Source organism: Canis aureus, chromosome 9 (assembly GCF_053574225.1).
Source record: "Canis aureus isolate CA01 chromosome 9, VMU_Caureus_v.1.0, whole genome shotgun sequence".
Classification (NCBI taxonomy): domain Eukaryota; kingdom Metazoa; phylum Chordata; class Mammalia; order Carnivora; family Canidae; genus Canis; species Canis aureus.
The window spans coordinates 46,005,206-46,012,672 of NC_135619.1; positions in this window are offsets into that span (position 1 = coordinate 46,005,206).

A 7,467-nucleotide genomic window follows, 5' to 3' on the forward strand; every position below is an offset into this window, starting at 1 on the left:
TATTTAATTAAATAGTTTCCTTGGGGACTACCTGCAGTCCTTGTAATTTGTTATGTGGAATAAAACAATCCATTTGCACTTGTATTTACTCTTCACTTCCCAAGGCTACTTAGTTGGGGTTGGGTTTTTTTCTTTTTCTGTTTTAATAGCCCTAGAACCCCTAATAAAAGGGAGTTGAACAAACAGTTTGAGAACAGAGGAGTGAGTACAAACACAGAGTACTTGAATCACAAGGTGGTCCAGCTGGAGTCAGCCTTGAGATGACTGAATCCAACCCGTTCCTTTTACAGATGAGGCCACCAAAACCCCAAAAGTTTGGGTGACTCCCCTAAGGATAGGGCCAGCGAGAGAGTCTCTGCCCTCGCCATCCCCAGTGATTGCTTGCTCTGCCCTCCCTCAGCTCCTTCCAACATCTGGAACCATGCTCCTGAGGGGCCTAATCCCGTAGGATGAGGGAGGGGCTCATAGGATCAGAAGCTATAAAGCCTATACCAATAGCAAAATTGTACCCAGTATGTGCTGCGTGTCTGCTAAGTGCCAGGAGGCCAAACACCGGAGACAGAGTGGGGAACCAGGGCCCGGGTGCCTGCTTTGCCAGATTGACCTTGGAGTTTGGCAAGATGCTGAAGGAGAAAAATAAATAAATAAATGGGTGTGACACCTTCAGAGAGTGACAAGTTCTAAAGCAGTAAGCCAGGATGGTAGGACAGGGTGAGGAGGAGGGGGCTGCTTGGGATAGGGGGTCAGGGAACCTGACTGGTGGGCAGGAGGGCACTGTGGGGGCCGGGGTGGGAGGTTGGTAAGCCCCTGGCATTGGTTTGAACATCACAGCTGATGGGAAATTCCCTACCTCCAAAGGCCAGCTTGGCTTGGGCAAAAGCCCTTTCCTGAAATGAGCTGAAATCTTCCTCCCTGGGACTTCAAATTTCAGTAACTCATTCTCCCAAGTGTCACAGAAACCAGCCAGCGAATGATGTTAAGCAGTGTGTTCAAATGCAAAGCACCATCCCAAAATAAGACAGTTGTTTCAGTGTTTTGATTTTAAATGGTGTGTTTGGGAAAATACAACATACCAAGGAGATGACTTACATGTTCTCATTCAAGCTCCAGTTCATAAAAGTGTTTCAGACCACCACTTCAAAGGAGGCTCAGACAATCCACTTCTAGAGTCCCGGATCTGTCCTCGTGAGTCACCTGACATCATTAACAAGACCCATCAGGTCCCTTCTGCTAGAACTGTAGTTGGGGCTGTAGAGCATCAGCCGTGTGGCTCCATTGCCCCATCATTTGGCATGGCAAAGGAACCTTGGCTCTGTGCGTTCTGCTTTCTAAGATATTCATGGAATCATAGGACTAAGGACTCATCTGGTCCAAACCTCTTATTTCAAAGACAAGGAAATGAAAGGCTGGAAATGAGAAGTGGCTACTCAGGTTCACAGCAAATTATGGCCAAGGTGGGACTTGTCTTCTCCAGTCCCCAAACCAGGCGAGCCACAGCTGGGCAGTGGTCCTACTATAGAACTCTCGGGGTCACTTGCACGTTGGCATGGACTTCTGATCCTCCGGTGATTTTTAACGTATGTTTAAGAAGAGAAAGCCTAGATTCCTAAAGCCCTCTCAGCACGTGGACCTACAGCCTAAGAGTCCTCCTGAGCATCTGACTGTGCGCCGAAGGGGCCAGGCCCCCTATTCGGCTCTGATGTGCGTTGGCCAGTGCGCAGGGACCATGCGTGGTGCGGGCAGACTCAGCTCCAGCCCCAAACCAGGGCAGAAACTGCAGGATAGAAGGAAAGAAGCAGAGGCAAGGACAACACAGAAACCCAAAGTATGTTGGCTTTTACCTGAGTCCAAACCAACTGCCTGGCGGCCCACAATGCCTCAGGGCACTCAAGGCTGGGCAGCAAAAGGACCAGGAACACAGGGAGAAAGAGGCCTGAGGAAACAGGCCTCTCGGAGCCGGTCACGGAAGCGGCCTGCGCCCTGCCCTCCTGCCTCCAGCTTGAGGCGGGAGCTGATGGGCAAGCGCCTCCTTCCTTTGCTTCAGGGACTGGCTGGAGCTCAAGGGCCTACAGTTTTTCTCCCTCTGACCCCTGCACTAGCAGGAAGACATGAGAGGTGAACCGGGAATGCTGGAGTGCGGGCAACATCTCTCAGCAAAGGGTGCACCCCAAGAAGGCACACCAGTTCGAGCAACCATCCAGTGCCTTCCAGAGAAGGCCCACCCAGGTCCCCCCTTCAGGTGGACAGGAAGGCCGCTTAGACAGGGATCACCCTGGCCCTTAGGGGGCTCCTGCAAGAGCCTGGATTTCTCCATCACCATTAGGCAGGATGACACCCCTCTGAGGGCTAAAATATTATTCCTTCCACCGCTGGCCAGGTGGCAGCACAGCTCCCCCACCCCCACCCCGGGGACTTGGTTTTCAAGGCGGCTGCTGCACTTGAGGGTGATCCCCAGGCACTCCCCACTATTATATTGTACCTCAGTTTCCCCATTTACAAAAGAGGCAGAAAACAAGCATACCCTCTGCTCACCACTCTGATCCCCTGGGCTGTGGAGAGGGTAACCAGACGGGATGGCAACATCCCAAGAAAGGACAGGCTGAGGGGGAGACATATTCTCCTCCATGCCTGTGGGTCCCCAGGGGAGGATGAATATTAGAAACCCAGATCTGCTGAGTGACCCCAGTGCCATCTGACATCTGCCTCCCGATTGGAGTGTGGGGGATGAGCTTGTGTGGTGTGGGGTCAGACACACTAGGTACAACTATGTGATTGGGAATACAGACTTTGTCCTGAGCTTGACTTTCCCCATCTGTAAAATGGGTCTAGCAATAGTACTTGCTCATAGGTGCTATCAAATGAGACTGTGTGATGGAGGGCTGAATCCAGCACCACGCATGCATGGTAAGTCTCCACAAACACTGAGCCGTGTTAGTATGCTTATTAGGTAAATTTTGAAGAATCACCTACAACATATACACCACCCATGAATTTAAGGCAGGACAACCAGAAGGTGAGCCACAGCAGCCAAGCGCACCAGGTTGTGACACTAAACATCTGCAGAGAAGGGGCTCTGTCCCTCCAGAGGGCCACAAGCTACTCTCACACTCTCAATGCCACCTCTGTCCAGGGGCTTTCATTCCCAAAACTCCTTCCTCTCCACCTCATCTGATCCTCACCACAGCCCTATAAGGTGGGCAGGGTAGGGTGTGTTTCCTGTACCCATGCTTAGGGGAGGAAAATGAGGCTCAGAGAGGCAAAGTGATTTGCCCAAGGTCACACAGCTTGTAAGTGCCTGAGCAGGGTTACACATCCAGGCCTGCCTGACAGGGTGCCAAGAGTGAGGTGCCAAGCGTGCCTAGTTTAAGGAGGCACTCGCTTGCCCCACCCTGAGAGTGAACATCTTATCTTCTGCCCTACTGCCTGAGCCCACTAAGCAGCCTCGGGCCCTTCCCAGGGCACTGAGACTACTGTCTCCACACGCTGCCCTGGCAGATCAACCCTGCAAGAACCTGCCCCCAGACCTTCGGGTGGACAGATCTCCTGGCTGAACTAGGTGTCTCCCTCAGTCAGGATCCAAGAACATTTCCCAAAGCCTCAATACGAGAGCCACGTCCCAAAAGAATGGAATGGAACAGAGGTCAAAGGTGGTACCCTGACAGCCACGTGAGGCTTCCATGCACCCTTGAGGCTGAGGGCCAGGGCAGGCAGGCTGGGGCTGGGCCAGCCAGGCCCCTCGGAGGCCTCACAGCCCCCATCAGCCTTCAGGAGAGACGGGCCTGGACAGGCAGGCCACACGGGTGAATCCCGGGACAGGGATGCTGGCCTGCCCAGCCACGCCCTCCTCTCCGCAGCCCCTCAGAGCTCAGCTAGGCTCCAGTTTGGCCTCCCTCTACCCCACACAAAGTGTGGGAGGTAACAACTAGCCACAGGAAATTAATTTTGAATCCGCAAAGTAAAAAACTCTTTTCTAAATGCAGATGATTATATTTACTAATTAATTTTTTTTTAATTTACTAATTAGCTTGCTGGAGTCTGGATTACTCTGTATTGAGCTTTTCTAAGGAAGCAACACCTGTGCACTGAGGGGCATCTAGGGTAGTGAGCAGCTGTGTGGGCTTAAAAGCCGACGTGCTGGAATGCAAATCCCACTTTGCGTAGACAAGTTGCTCAGCTGCTCTGAACCCATTCCCTCCTTCTATAAAAAGGGAGCAGGACTGCTATCCCTCAGGTCGTGGCTACTACAAAAACCAGCCACAAGGTACTAAGTGCCTACCATGGGCCAAGTCTTCGTTTCATTTCATTTTTCCCTTTTTTTTTTTTTTTTTTTACGAATTTCACTTTTCCTGAATGTATATGAGCACTTAAAATAACACTATAGGAGCTTACATTTACGTGTAACTTACACTCAGTAAAGTACATACATCTCCAGCATGCAGCTCCATGAACTTCCGTGTGTACCCACTCTATCTTCTAATGGAACCTCTATCATCGTAGCTGTTTTGCCTGCTTATGAACCTCATATAAATGAACTTATACAACCTGCACTCTTTTTGACTGGCTTCTTTCTCTTAACCTTATGAGGTTTTAAAATTTTTTTTAACAGAGACACCTGGGTGGCTCAGCATTGAGCGTCTGCCTTTGGCTCAGGGTGTGATCTCGTGGTCCCGGGATCGAATGCGTGCATGGAGCCTGTTTCTCCTTCTGCCTCTGTCTGCGTCTCTCTCTGTGTGTCTCTCATGAATAAATAAATAAAATCTTTCTTAAAACATTTTTAACAAAAGATTTTATTTATTTATTTATTTATTTTTGAGAGGGAGAGAGAGAGCAGTGAGGAGGAATAGAGGAAGAAGGAGAAGTAGAATAAGAAATGGGGCTTGATCCCACCACCTGGAGATCATGACCTGCACCGAAATTCAGAGTTGGTCACTTAACTGACTGCTACCCAGGTGCACCCCTCCCCTTTATGTTTTTGTGATTCATCCATGTTGCTGTGTTTACCTGTCACTTGTTTTTGTTTTTTTGTTTGTTTGTTTTTTTTTAATTTTTAAGGTATTTATTTATTTATTTATGATAGTCACAGAGAGAGAGAGAGAGAGAGGCAGAGACACAGGCAGAGGGAGAAGCAGGCCCCATGCACCGGGAGCCCGATGTGGGACTCGATCCCGGGTCTCCAGGATCGCGCCCTGGGCCAAAGGCAGGCGCCAAACCGCTGCGCCATCCAGGGATCCCTGTCACTTGTTTTTGTATATGGCTGCATAGTACTCCATTGTGTGACTGTGCCAAAGCTCACCCATAGATGTAGTTAGCATCATCTCCTTGTCCTCATCCCATCTTGCAAATGGGGAAGCTGGGGATCTAAGCTGCTCGCTAAGTTTTTAAAAAAGCCAGAGGTCGCAGAGTGAGGATGACCCTGAGCAGGGATTTGAACCCATGGCTCTCTGACTCCAAAACCAGCTCCTCACCTGGGGCAGCAGAGCCTCTCATCCCCCTGAGCACTGGGGTGGGCAGAAATGATGAACTCTGTCCCATCTGGTCATGACCTCCTTCTGCCTGGGGTACAACTGGGAGTCAGAGGGACAGCTACCCGACTGGCCCCAGATAGTGAGAAAATTGCCTCAGATTTGGCCATGGCCAATATTTATTTTCACTGTACCCCAAGCTGATGGCGTAGGTACAGTTGTCACTCCCAGCTCTGTACCTTGAGACCTGGTCTTCGCCAACATGTCGAAATAACTGCAAACATCCTAAACGTGGTGGGAACATCCTCATCCCCTGACCAGCAGCTGGCTCTCATGGGCAGGAGGGAACGTGGCCTGGCATGTGGACAGCTCTTGCCCTGGCTCCTCAGAGATTAGTTTCCCACAACAGTAACTCAGAGGTAACCCTTTGTGACTTCTGCAAAAGGAGTATAGGCCCTTAGACCAGAAGGTTTTCTGTAATCCAAGCTTTACCCACCAAAAGGTGGGTCACCACAGGAACTCCAAGAGCTAGCCTGACCTCAAAGAAAGGCCAAGGTTTTGTCCTGCTTCCCAATGCTCAAGGTACCTACTTGTGCCCAGCAGACCAGAAACCTGCCTGAGAAAGGCCATCCAAAAGGCAGCAGGGGGAGGTGAGGAGCCTGGGTAGTATCTCCCCTCCCCCTCTGAACTCAGGCACTGTTTCAGGCAGTCCAGCCAGACGTGATTAAATGGTTGGCTACGTGCAGGGGAGTGAGATCCCAGGGGAAGAAGGGCACAGGGCCAACTCTCCAGGTGGCCCTGGGGCACCCTTTGCTCTGTTGATCATTAACAGGAGCCACCCCATGGCAGGCAGGAAAGGGGAAAGTCCAAGGGGGTGGCCCGCCCCTCCTCCCAGGCACCATCCTCCAAACATGCCAACTCCAGGCCGCATGGGACATGAGATCATGATACTGGAGGGGTGTGTGCAGAGTCATCTAATCCAACTGGCTGCTTCTTGTGTCCCTACAAAGTCTCCACGGGCCAAGGGAGACAGGAACTGACACCGGTCGATTTGCAGTTACTATGTGCCAGGGACTGTGCCAAATGTACTCAGTATGCCAGCCTGTGATATGGTGGTGAAGTGCAATGAGGGAGCTGGCCTGCCTGGGTTCAAATCCCAACACTGCTAGCTGTGTGACAAATTAGTGAACTTCTCTGCACCCCAATTTCTCCATAAGGAAAATGAGAATGTCGAAGTGCCCCCTCCATGGGGTGATATGAGCATTTGATGAGTTAACACACACAAAGTTCTCAGACTACCTGCCACTTATGAAGAGTTGTCATTGCTAATGTTCACTTGATCCTCAGTCACCTCTTGAGATATAGATGAGAAATCCAAGGTTGTGTCACCTGCCCAAGGCACAGCTGACACAAAAGTAGCTGGGATCTGAACCCAGGTCAAAGGGTTCCATTTCCCTTCTTCTTCCTATCATGACTCTCTCTGTCCCTTTGACAACCAGGGCTTCACGATCCAGTGGACTGAGAAACCTTTCTCATGTCTGCTTCCTGGTCTCTCAAAGGCCCTCTTTTCACCAGAGTGCCAATAAGCTGCAGTATGCCCCTAACCTTCCTCCTGAAGATGAGGCTTCCCGGCCTGGGGAAGTAAGTCATTGCTCAGTGGCCAGAATAGCTTGCTTCTTTTTGCTGCTCCAAGAGAAAAAGACCTGTAGCCAAAGGGCCAGACCATGAGTTGCCAGGTCAACAGCCACGGAGGCCCTGCCCTTATGCAGGCCCCCAAACCAGAGATGCCCCAAGGCCAGGGACAGGAAGTGAGGAAGTAGTGGTTGTGCCCAAAGAACTTGCTGACAAAGTCAGACCTGGCCTTTCCTGTTCCATTTCTTTAGTGTAAGCCTTACCTCCAGCTATCTGCATGGCTCCTGTCCTCCCCATTTTAGAGGCACCCAGGCATGGAGGTCTCCTGCCAGCTCTGGGCTCATACCTTCCTGGACTTCTGCCATCCTAGAGC